This window comes from Euphorbia lathyris, chromosome 2, assembly GCF_963576675.1.
Source record: "Euphorbia lathyris chromosome 2, ddEupLath1.1, whole genome shotgun sequence".
In the NCBI taxonomy this organism is placed as follows: domain Eukaryota; kingdom Viridiplantae; phylum Streptophyta; class Magnoliopsida; order Malpighiales; family Euphorbiaceae; genus Euphorbia; species Euphorbia lathyris.
The window spans coordinates 38,131,655-38,144,035 of NC_088911.1; the positions used below are offsets into that span (position 1 = coordinate 38,131,655).

Here is a 12,381-nt window from a genome sequence, read left to right on the forward strand (position 1 = left end):
GTTCGGACATAGCAATTTTCAAAGTTTGAAGTTACTCTCTCAACAAAACATGGTGAAAGATCTACCCAAAATCTCTGACTGCACTGGAGTTTGTCACGGCTGTCAATTAGGAAAAATGAGTCATCATTCATTTCCTACAGGCGGGGCTTGGAGAGCAAAGGAAAAGCTTCAATTGGTACACACAGACATCTGCGGGCCAATGAGGACTCTCTCACTTGACAACATCAAATATTTCATTTTATTCATAGATGATTATTCAAGAATGACTTGAGTTTATTTCATGAAAGACAGATTTGAGGTTTTGAAGATCTTCCAGAAATTTAAAAATCTGGTAGAAAATCAAAGTGGCTGCAAACTGAAGACAATTAGAAGTGATCGTGGCACGGAGTACACATCCACATAGTTCAACAAGTTTTGTGACGAAGAAGGTGTTCATCATCAACTCACCACTCGATATACTCTTCAACAAAATGGCATTTTAGAATGGAAGAATAGAACAGTGATGGAGATGGCCAGGTCAATGTTGAAAGATAAAAATATGCCTAACAAGTTTTGGGTACAAGCAGTCTATATAGATGTTTATCTTCAGAATCGCAACACCACAAAAGCGGTTCAAAAGATGACTCCACTTGAAGCATGGACCTGTCACAAACCTTATGTCGGACATTTGAAGGTGTTTGGTTGTATCTGCTACATGCACGTTCCAGTTGAGAAAAGACACAAGCTAGAAGCAAAAGCTGTAAGGGAATCTTTGTTGGTTACAGTTCTTAATCCAAAGGCTACAGAATATACAACTTGGAGACATAAAAAATTGTTATTAGCAGAGACGTCAATTTTGATGAAGAAGCTTTTTGGAATTGGGAGCAGAACAAGGAAGAAAAGAGACTATTGGACATTCCATCATTTCAGCAAAATACTCAGCCAGAACAGGATCAACCGTAGGAGGAGCACCATCAAGACTCAAGTTCAGACTCAAGTGATGATGATGGTTATTCAAACGATTCAGAATCTCCACCAAGAAGGACAAGACTCTTAACTGATCTCTACGACAACACCGAGGTTGTAGAATCTTGTAATTATGTTTCACTTGAACCAAAATGTTTTAAAGAAGTAGCTCAACATGATGAATGGAGGCTTGCAATGAAGGAGGAGATTCGGATGATCGAGAAGAATCAGACATGGGAGCTAGTTGAAAAACCACCGCATAAAGATGTTATTGGCGTTAAGTGGATTTTCAAAACCAAATTCAACCCTGATGGCTCAATCCAAAAGCACAAGGCGAGATTGGTTGCAAAAGGATACTCACAACAATTTGGAGTCGACTACAATGAAACATTTGCTCCTGTCTCAAGGCAAGATACAGTTCGTACAATTCTTGCATTAGCAGCACAAAAGGCGTGGAAAGTTTATCAGCTACATGTGAAGTCAGCTTTTCTGAATGGGTTTCTCAAAGAAGAAATATATGTCTAGCAACCACCGGGTTTTATTGTTGAGAAAGAAGAAAACAAGGTACTAAGGCTGAAAAAGGCCTTGTACGGTCTCAAAAAAGAACCAAGAGCATGGTACAGCAGAATCGACACCTACTTCAATGAACAAGGCTTCAAGAAAAGTCCAAATGAGTATACTGTTAAGCCCAAAATATACTTAAAATATCATTAATATTTACATCAGTTTTGCTATGAATTTGTGCTGTTTATATCTATTTAGAGTACTTTTACATCCGAATATGTTTCTTTCATGCAAGGTACCTAAATATTTGGTAAAATCCAAATAGGAACGAAAATAGGTAAAAAACTAAGGAAAAACCCTAAGTTACGAGCAAAAGATGAAGAAAATCAACGCACCGAAACGAAGATGACGGAATGAAGTCGGAGTCGGGAAAAAACTCCCGAGTTGCAGCCGAGATTCCCTAATCTCGGCCACGACACGCTGATTTCAGCATCTCTTCCTTGCATTCCAAAGACAGAAATTTTACTCCTCAATCTCGGTAGAGATTCTCCCATCTCGGTAACATCAGAAACTCTGGCAGCACATCCTTCACATGTTGAAATTCAAAGAAACGCGTCCGTTCGGGTGGATAAAAACGTCTCTTCGCAGCGGACACGATCCTTAAACACGACTCTTCAACATCTATAAATAAAGAGTTGATTTCAGAGTTGTGGAGAGTTAGATTTTTAAGATTAGTACAGAATTTATGCAGAAATTCTGAGTCAGAAACGATTCAGAGTTAGAGTTCGATTTTGTAAAAACAATTTGATGTACACACATTGTTCTTAAATTAATTACAAACACAGTAACAATTAGATTTAGATTAAGATCTGTTCAAGACTAGTTTACATTTTGGTAGTAGAAGAACCATCTCTATTCCGAAGATTCAGCGAGAAGATTAAGTAGCGGATTCGACCCCGGAGCCTGACAAACTCTAACGAGGTTTGAGGAAGGATTGACAACCCGGACTCACTAAGTCCACTTGAATGCTTCCATGCTTTTTATTCTCTGTAAACTTGTATCAATTCACACTTCATCTAATAAAGTTCATACAATTTAACATATTTTTATGTAGTTACTTTGGTAAATGACCCGAAGTAAAGTTTTGGTGTTTTCATTAAAACGTAGTTAAATTCAAAATCTTTACAAGGAAACCTTGTTGAACACTTGGGTAAATTCATTCTTACGGATGATATGATCGTTAGGTCGGCTTATAGGAAATAAGTATAAATTTGGTCAAGGTAGAAATCTACTCAGAGCCAGGGGGATTATCTACGGTTCAAAGCCTTTTAATTCAAGGAGTTTACATTTATTACACATTTATAATTTTTACAAAGTTTAAAGTTGTTTTCTTTGCTTAATGCAAACGAGTACAATTATTCTCTTGGTCTAAACACTAAACGTTTCTGTTTTGTAATTCAAACTCAAAACATAATTGATTTCTAACATTCTACGTATATTCTAATCTGATTCTTATTAAATCAATTTCAAAACCAAATTCAATTAACGAACCTTAAGTCGTATTTAAACTATATCTAAATAAGTTTTTGTGAAAAAACGTTCCCTGTGGGATCGATATCTTTTTATTACTACAAGCGAACCCGTGCACTTGCGGAAATCGCTCAACAAGTTTTTGGCGCCGTTGTCGGGAAACGCCAATTTTTTTTACAAAAATTTAGATTTTTCATGTTTTATTTCGAATCTAGGTTTATACATACTTATTTTAACTTTTATATTTTATTTTACTAACATATTTATTTTTCAATTATGTTTTGAAGGTAGTTTTGGTTCGTGCAAAAATTTCAAGTTCATGCGCAATTCTCGAAGTTCGGGCATTCCACCAAACCCATTAGATCCAGAAATTGAAAATACAATTAAAAAGAAAAAGAAAAACAAGAAACAAAAAGATAAACAAAATTCCGAGCCAGAAAATATGGCAGATCCACTAACACTTATGGATTACGCTAGGCCAGAAGTGGCCGGTGTAACCAACAGTATAGTTAGACCCCGAATAACCGCAAACCAATTTGAAATTAAGCCAGCTTTGCTTAATATGTTGCAAAACAATGTAACATTTTATGGGCTACCTAACGAAAATCCTAACACCCATTTGACAAATTTCTTAGAAATTTGTGACACTTTCAAAATACCAGATGTGACTGCCGAAGCAATTAAACTTTGACTCTTTCCTTTCACTTTGAAGGATAGAGCTAAAGATTGGTTAACTTCTATGCCAGGCGCAACATTTGCAACTTGGGACCAATTAGCCCAAGCATTTTTATCAAAGTATTTCCCTTTAGCAAAAACAGCAAGAGTCATAAAAGAGTTGACATCTTTTTCTCAAAATGATAATGAAACTCTTTATGAGGCTTGGGAACGTTTTAAGGAACTTCAACGTTTATGCCCACACCACCAATTGCCCGATGCACTTTTAATGCAAACTTTTTATAATGGGATAAATCCTACAACTAGAAGTTCATTAGATGCTATGTCGGGAGGGTTATTTAAGAAGAAGACATCCACCCAAGCAAGAGAACTTTTGGAGGAAATGGCAATCAACAGCAGTATGTGGCCAGCAGAACGTGGACACATACCAGTGGTGAAACCATCATCCTCAACCACATCATCAGTTAAAGGTATAATGAATCTCGATCCAGTCTCGATGTTACAAGCCCAATTTTCTGCCTTATCACACAAAATTGATAGGTTTATGGCACCATGCGATACCAATGGTAATCCAATCCCAACGGATGTGGATTACGAAGGTATGAGCGAGATTGAACAGGTAAATTTTGTCTAAGGGCAAAACCAAACTAATAATCCTTATTCTAGTACTTATAATTCTGGATGGAGGAATCATCCTAACTTTAACTGGAAAGATAATAATAATAATAATAATAATAATAATAATAATAATGCAAACGCTAATCAAAATCGTACCAATAATTATCAAAATCAATCTAGAGATACGATTAGCACTTTATCTTATAAAATCGATAAATTTATAGACGCTATCGGTGGAAAAGTAAGTAGCCACGATGATGGTTTTAAACGTATCGAGAATAAATTCGATCAACTTATTAAAAACCACTCGTCTAGCATCCATAATTTAGAGGTTCAAATTGGACAAATTGCTAAATCAATTCCATCCCGAAAAGAGGGAAGTCTTCCCAGCCATACGGAAGAAAATCCGAAAGAGCATGTAAAGGCTATAACTCTTCGTTCAGGGAAAAATTACTTAGGCCCGGAAATGCCCAGAGATTCTACTAATATTATACAGGGAACTGATTTACCAACGAAATCCAAAGAAGATACATTAAACACAAAAAGTTCACCTATTGACTCAAGTTCAAAAACTTTTGTACCCAAACCACATTTTCCACACAAAGTCTGAAATAAGGACTATGACAAACATTTTTTAACATTTTTGGACAAACTTAAAAATTTGCATATAAATTTGACGTTTATGGATGCGATAACGCAAATTCCTAACTATGGTAAGTTTTTAAAAGATTTGATTTCAAAGAAAATCAGTTGGGAAGGAATTTCATCTGTATCGTTAACAGAGGACTATAGTTTAATAGTGTCAAGTAATTTGCCCACTAAACTCAAAGATCCTGGATGTTTCACCATCCCGTGTAAGTTGGGAGATATTGAATTTCCAAGTTGTCTTTGTGATTTAGGAGCAAGCATTAACTTAATGTCGTTGTCTATTTTTAACAACTTAGGTTTAGAAGAAGATATCAAGCGTACAAATATGGTTTTGCAATTAGCGGATCAAACCACTAAGAAACCATATGGTATAATTGAGGATGTTTTAGTTAAAGTCAATAAGTTTATTTTTCCTACCGATTTTGTTATATTACACTTTGCATATGACGTTAATTGTCCACTAATTTTTGGTAGACCGTTTATGAATATGTGACGTGCATTAGTCGATGTATCGGAAGGGAAAGTAGTTTTAAGAATAGGTGAAGATAAGATCAAGTTTAATATGAACAAAGCGATGAAATATCCTATGGAAGAATTCGCTTGTATGAAACTTGATTTGGTCGAAGAATGTGTCAATGATATTGTTCAAAGAGAAGAAATAATAGAACCCATAGTGGAAGAAGAATTAGAAGATAAGGACCCAGAGCCTTTGACTCGAGAAGATGGACCAGTTCCGCCTTCAATTGTAGTACCCCCTAAGTTAGAACTTAAAGAGTTACCAAACCATTTAAGGTATGCTTTCCTAGACGAAAGTGATACTCTTCCTATAATTATCTCTAACAACTTGATTAAAGATCAAGAAGAAAAATTGAAAGAAGTTGTTAGAAATAGAATAGGAAGTATGAGATGGAAAATTTCAGACTTAAAAGGAATTAATCCTAGTATTGTAATGCACAAAATTCATTTAGAAGAAGATAAGCCACCTAAAGCAGATAGGCAAAGACGCTTAAATCCGAACATGAAAGTAGTAAAAAATGAGATTACTAAGCTTTTAGACAATGGAATCATTTATCCTATCTCGGATAGTGAATGTGTTAGTCCAATCTGTAGGAAAATAGACAAGCCTAGGCATAGCGGAATAATAAAATTTTATCTATTTTACTTTTCCAAGATCTGTTAATTGTTATTTCATAGTAATACCTTTACTGATGAACTATCTACTGTTGCAAACGAAGTGCCCACAACTTGTTATTATCAACTCGTGAACCACGAACGTTTGATTCAACACAAAACCAAAAGATAATCAATGATCAACCTTCAATGAATAGCAATCGCAATGATTGCCTCTAACAGAAATCGATACGAGATCAAAGAGGGAGTAAAAAATAAAGTAAATTAGCCGAGACGAAAGACGGAACGATTCCTCCTCTCACTTTTGTGTTGGTCGAATTTTAGGGGTTAGGGAGTCTATTTATAGACTTTTCTTAACCCAAATCCCAGTTGTGTTAGGTAATTAAATAATTGGAATCTTATTCGGAATAGGATTCCTAATTAGATAATTAAATAAACACTTTACTATTATCTAAATAATAACTAATTATATCTAGATAATTATTATTAATCAAATTAATAATTAATTAATATTAGGGATAATTAATTAGAGTTTCAATCACATAAAAACTTCTAATTAATATTATCAGATAATCTTTTAATTAATCAAATTAATTTATCCCTAAATTAATATAAATTTCGGCCCATATGTATATGTCCCACTAATTATATTTTCGTCCTCCGATTCCAAGTCTCATATGCGACCCATTAGGTTCTTTATTGCCACTAGCCGTATATATCATTTGAAATTATTCATTACGATTAATTCCAACATATATATAACGGAATACCGTCGAGAGCTGTTACTAGCAGAACCTATGATATTCCCCCAGAGCAATTAAGAAGTCAGGTTGATAACTGACATTAACCTTTCTGTATTAGGTACAATATAATACGATCATTCATCAACTATATCCTGTCGGTCAATTCCTTATAACCATGGAATGTGTCAAGGTTACATATAACGAAGAGTCCGGTTTTACTTGTACAGGTTGAATTCACTTTGAAAGATAAGTTAAGTGAAATGTTTATTTATACTCTTAACTGTATCACCTTGCAAGGATTTCAGTCAATTCACCACAAGCGGCCCTTTGGATATATCTCCCATTTATCGGGAGTGACGAATTCTCAATCTGACATTAACCATTCTGTAATTACTTCGTGTGATACCCAACCCTGCTCTCACACACCCTAGGCTCTCACCTATTGGATCGTGCTCGCACAGAATCAAAGTATCAGACTCCGCAATCCAGAATTACTAATTAATGAATGTTTGAGTCTGAGGATTAGTTATACCTACTAATACCGATGAGATGAACAGTTGACACATTAGATAAATCACTCCATTTTGTTATCTCAAATCGGGTCCCAATCCTAATGAACTCCTTCATCAGATCCATGTAACTGTCTAGATATCAGAATATCTAAAGCTTGTGTGATCAGCTTTCTGTCTCGATAGAAAACACTGTTACATGTAAGTCTCAACAGCAATATGCCAATCCCTATAACATATTACTTGACTTGGGTTTACTTTAAGTCTATCAGTCTATTATAAAGTATAGTCTCACTTCATGCTTGTATGAACACTTTATAACTACTTGAATAAACTTAGGATTACTTCCTTTGCGAAAGATTTGTGCCTTTATATATAGTTACATATTAATGCTATATATCTGATTAAACAAATGACCAAATAAACAATTTATTCATTAATATTAATATCCAAAACAATTGTATTTAGGACACTAAATTCCAACACCATTGTGTACCTAAAAAGGGAGGCATAACTGTAGTAAGGAATGACGAAGGTGAATTAATTCCTACGCGAACCACCACCGGTTGGAGGGTTTGTATAGATTATAGGAACCTAAACAAAGCAACCAGGAAATATCATTTTCCTCTACCTTTCATCGATCAAATGATCGAAAGGATAGCCGGTCATGCTTTTTATTATTTTCTCGATGGTTATTCCGGATTCTTTCAAATATATATTTACCCGGATGACCAAGATAAAACAACATTCAACCTTTGCATATAGGAGAATGCCCTTTGGTCTATGTAATGCACCAACAACATTTCAACGTTGTATGACTGCAATTTTTAATGATTTCATTGAAGATATCATGGAAGTCTTTATGGATGATTTTTCAGTTTATGGAGATTCTTTTGAAGCATGTTTAGAAAACTTAGATAAAGTGTTGTCTAGATGTGAAGAAACGAATTTAGTTTTAAATTGGGAAAAATGTCATTTCATGGTTGACTAAGGAATTATTTTAGGTCATAAAATATCTGAAAAAGGATTAGAAGTGGATAGAGCAAAAACTTCAGTTATAGAAAAATTACCCCCTCCAACTACTGTTAAGGGAGTACGGTCATTTTTAGGACATGCAGGTTTTTACAGAAGATTTATTAAAAACTTTTCTGTAATTTCCAAACCACTTACTAATTTGCTTATGAAGGATTCAACCTTTGATTTTAATGAAGATTGCATTAAAGCTTTTGAAACATTGAAAACCGCCTTAGTCAGTGCACCCATAATTGCTAAACCCGATTGGGATTTTACCTTTCGAAATTATGTGTGATGTAAGTGACTTAGCCGTAGGATGTGTATTAGGTCAAAGGAAGGATAAGAAACTTCATGTTATTTATTATGCAAGTCACACATTGTCCGGTGCATAATTGAATTACACCACAACCGAAAAAGAAATGCTAGCAGTAGTATTTGCATGTGATAAGTTTAGGTCATATCTGTTAGGATCTAAAGTTATTATATATACCGATCATGCAGCTTTAAGGTATCTATTCGCTAAGAAAGATGCAAAACCGTGTCTTATTAGATGGGTCTTGTTATTACAAGAATTCGACATAAAAATTAAAGACAAAAGGGGAGTAGAAAACCTTATCGCTAATCATCTATCAAGACTTGAAGATGAAAACGGTCCTATCGGTGAACTATTAGTATACGAGATGATTTCCCCGATGAATATCTCAATCAGATAAAAAGTGTATATCACCATGGTATGCGGATATAGCTAATTATCTCGCAGCTCATATTGTCCTAGAAGGGTTAAACTCCCAACAAAAGAAGAAATTCTTTTTCGATATTAAAATGTATTTTTGGGAAGATCCTTTCTTGTTCAAAACATGTGGTGATGGTATAATTAGGAGATGCGTCAGTGAAAACGAATATGAGTCTATAATGTCAGAATGTCATTCAAGCTCTTATGGAGGGCATAACGGCGTAAGTAAAACAGTAGCTATGATATTAGAATGCGGATTCTTTTGGCCTACATTTTTTTAAAGATGTTCGTTCGTTTGTTATTCGGTGTGACAAATGTCAAACAACCGGGAATTTAGGAAGGAAAGATGAGATGCCTCTCACGAACATGTTGGAAGTTGAAGTCTTCGACGTGTGGGGAATCGATTTCATGGGTCCTTTTCCCCCTTCTTTTGGTAAAACTTATATATTAGTAGCCGTAGATTATGTTTCATAGTGGGTTGAAGCAATTGCAACCCCGACGAATGATTCTAAAGTTGTTGTTAAGTTTCTTGATGACATATTTTGTAGATTTGGAGTCCCTAGAGTTATGATAAGTGATGGAGGAACCCATTTCATAAACCGAAGTTTTGAATCGCTTATGAAAAAGTATGGAGTACACCACCGCATATCTACGCCATACCATCCTCAATCGAATGGTCAAGCGGAGATATCTAATAGAGAACTCAAATGGATATTAGAGAAAACAGTTTCGTCTTCAAAAAGAGAATGGTCACACAAACTTAACAATGCGTTATGGGCATACCATACTGCATTTAAAACACCTATAGGAATGACACCGTACCGACTCGTGTATGGAAAAGCTTATCATTTACCAGTAGAATTAGAACATAAAGCTTATTGGACTATTAGAGCACTTAATTATGATTTGCAGAAAGCAGGAAAGAAGCATTTGTTCGACTTAAACGAGTTGGATGAATTACGCCATTTATCCTACGAAAATGCAAAGATATATAAAGAGCAAGTGAAAAAATAGCACGATGCCAAAATTAAAGTCAAAAGCTTTAATGTTGGAGATAAAATGTTGCTGTTTAATTCTCGACTCAGATTATTTTCAGGTAAGCTTAAGTCTAGATGGTCAGGACCATTTTTAGTCGTTAAAACTTTCGACTATGGATCTTTAGAACTAGAAAGAACTGATGGAATTCGTTTTAAAGTTAACAGTAATAGATGCAAAATTTATTATGAAAACGCTCCAATTGAGGAAATTAAGTTTGTGGACGAATTTTATGAAGATTAATTCAATAATTTTCATACAATTTCTTGTTACCTTTTCTTTAGTTTTAAAGTTTAGCTTTTATTTTTATTTGTTTTTAATTTAGTTTTAATTTATTTATTTTTACAAATTTTATTTTTAAGATTTTTAGTTTTTAGGATTGTGTATATCAAGTTTTAAATCAATAAAAAATTTATTTAAGTCATGTTTTTAGTCAGTTTTCAGGAAATTCATATGTATTTGTGAAATTTCAGGAATCTCAGTTGAGATTTCAGGAATGTCAGTTGAGATTCCAGGGATTCAATTATTCAAGGAAAGGTGAGCGAAGTTTCTGATCTTACCGAGATGATTTAAATCTCGACCGAGATCAGCGGAATAGGGTTTCGACGCACGATTCCCAAGAGGGAATCAGCGTGTCGCGACCAAGATTCACCAATCTCGGTCGCAACACGGGTCATTTTTGACCTGTGTCCTTCTTTCTTCTTTAGTTCATGAACCTTTGCTGTACATTTCGAAAAATCAGGTTAGTTCATGTCCAAATGGTGTGAATTTACACCTTTTTAATACCAACAGACACATTGATTTGTCCTAGATTCATTATAAATAATTAGAGAAGATCAGTCTTCTTTTACTTCCCATTTCTTTTCATCTCTATTAGACAATTTTGATTTCTTCTCAAAAGCACTTGTTTGGTCAAGATCCAACCCTTTTCAAAAAAGAAGTTACAAAGACTTTTTCTTCTTAAACAAACATGACTACCAAGCATAAATCTTCAAAGAAGGATGCTGTTGCACGCAATAAGCGTCCTGGTATGTCAGAATGCTACGGTGCACCATTCTCCATTTACAACCATGATGAAGGACGAAGATATTATCGATTCCGCTATGCCATTTTTGTCGGAATGATGTACATGGATGAGTTCTTAAATGATGAACTCGGAGTTAGCGAAGATATGGATCGCTACTTAAGGAATTTAGGCTGGTCTAAATTTGTCTACATGAAGTTTCCAATAATTGGAGACTAGATTATGGAATTCCTCTGTACAGTGCGCTTCGTGAATAAGCGTCGAGTTCGTCTAAGTTTTCGCAAGGATGGCGAAATTTCACTTTTGGTTACCCTGAATTACATGCCTGGTTTGGTTTCCCGCCTAGGGATACAACACATTAACACCCTGGCAGAGATATGACATCCAGAGATATTTGGAGGATGTTAACTGGTTTCTAGCGTTTCAACCCAAGTCTCGCCTACAACAAGTCCATCAACTCCAATTCTATGCTTTATTTGCACAAGTTTCTGTGTCACAGTTTGTTTGGATGAACTAGAAGCAGTGTTGTCAAAGACACAGACTTGTACGTATTAGGGGACATTTTCCAAGGCAACACCATCAATTCTTCAAAAATATTGATGGAAGGTCTGGTTGTCGCTGCTCGATCCAAAGATAAGAAGATTGGATATGGGAATATTATCTGTGGCATAATCCTTGGGGCAAAAGGAGCAAGTTCTGTTCCTTGGACTGATGCTGAATCCTTTCCAATAATGGATTATGAATTTTTGGAAAGTGAGGGCCTCATGAAGCGTATTTTTAGGGTTGACCCATGATTTCTTTCTGCGGAAGAAAGACAGATCTTCGTGCAAGAGAAGATTGATCGTTACCGGTCTATGCGAATCCCAATTCAAAGGGATGAGAATTTAGTTTAATTTATTTCTGTTCTGTTTAATTTTATGTATATAGTTTGTAAATAGGTTTGTTTTCATTTTTATGTATGTTTGTTCTTAGTTTTGTAATGTATATATGTTCTTCATTTTTTAATAAAGTATCATTTTAATTCTATGGTTATTCTTTTGATATATGTTACCATGCAAGTTCATAGAATGAATATATAAATATAATGATTAATTTGGAACAGTATAACCTTCCACATAAATCTGTCTCTAATGCTAAAATGATTCTGTATAAAATTTAATTAATTTTCATAAGTTTCAATGATTATGTTTTTACTATGAATAAGTGATTAATAATATTTAACATTTCTATCAATTCAATACTTAATCATTCCATAATTACAAGGTTCATTTA

The 12,381-nt window shown here is 34.7% G+C and overlaps 1 non-coding gene across 1 annotated transcript; it reads right to left on the bottom strand.

Moving 5' to 3' along the window:
* Positions 1 to 3,799: 3,799 nt before the first annotated feature.
* LOC136221397 (small nucleolar RNA R71) lies at positions 3,800 to 3,906 on the bottom strand. Its single transcript, XR_010685160.1, has one exon. It is a non-coding gene; the product is annotated as a small nucleolar RNA R71 (small nucleolar RNA).
* Between the last annotated feature and the right edge of the window lie 8,475 nt (positions 3,907 to 12,381).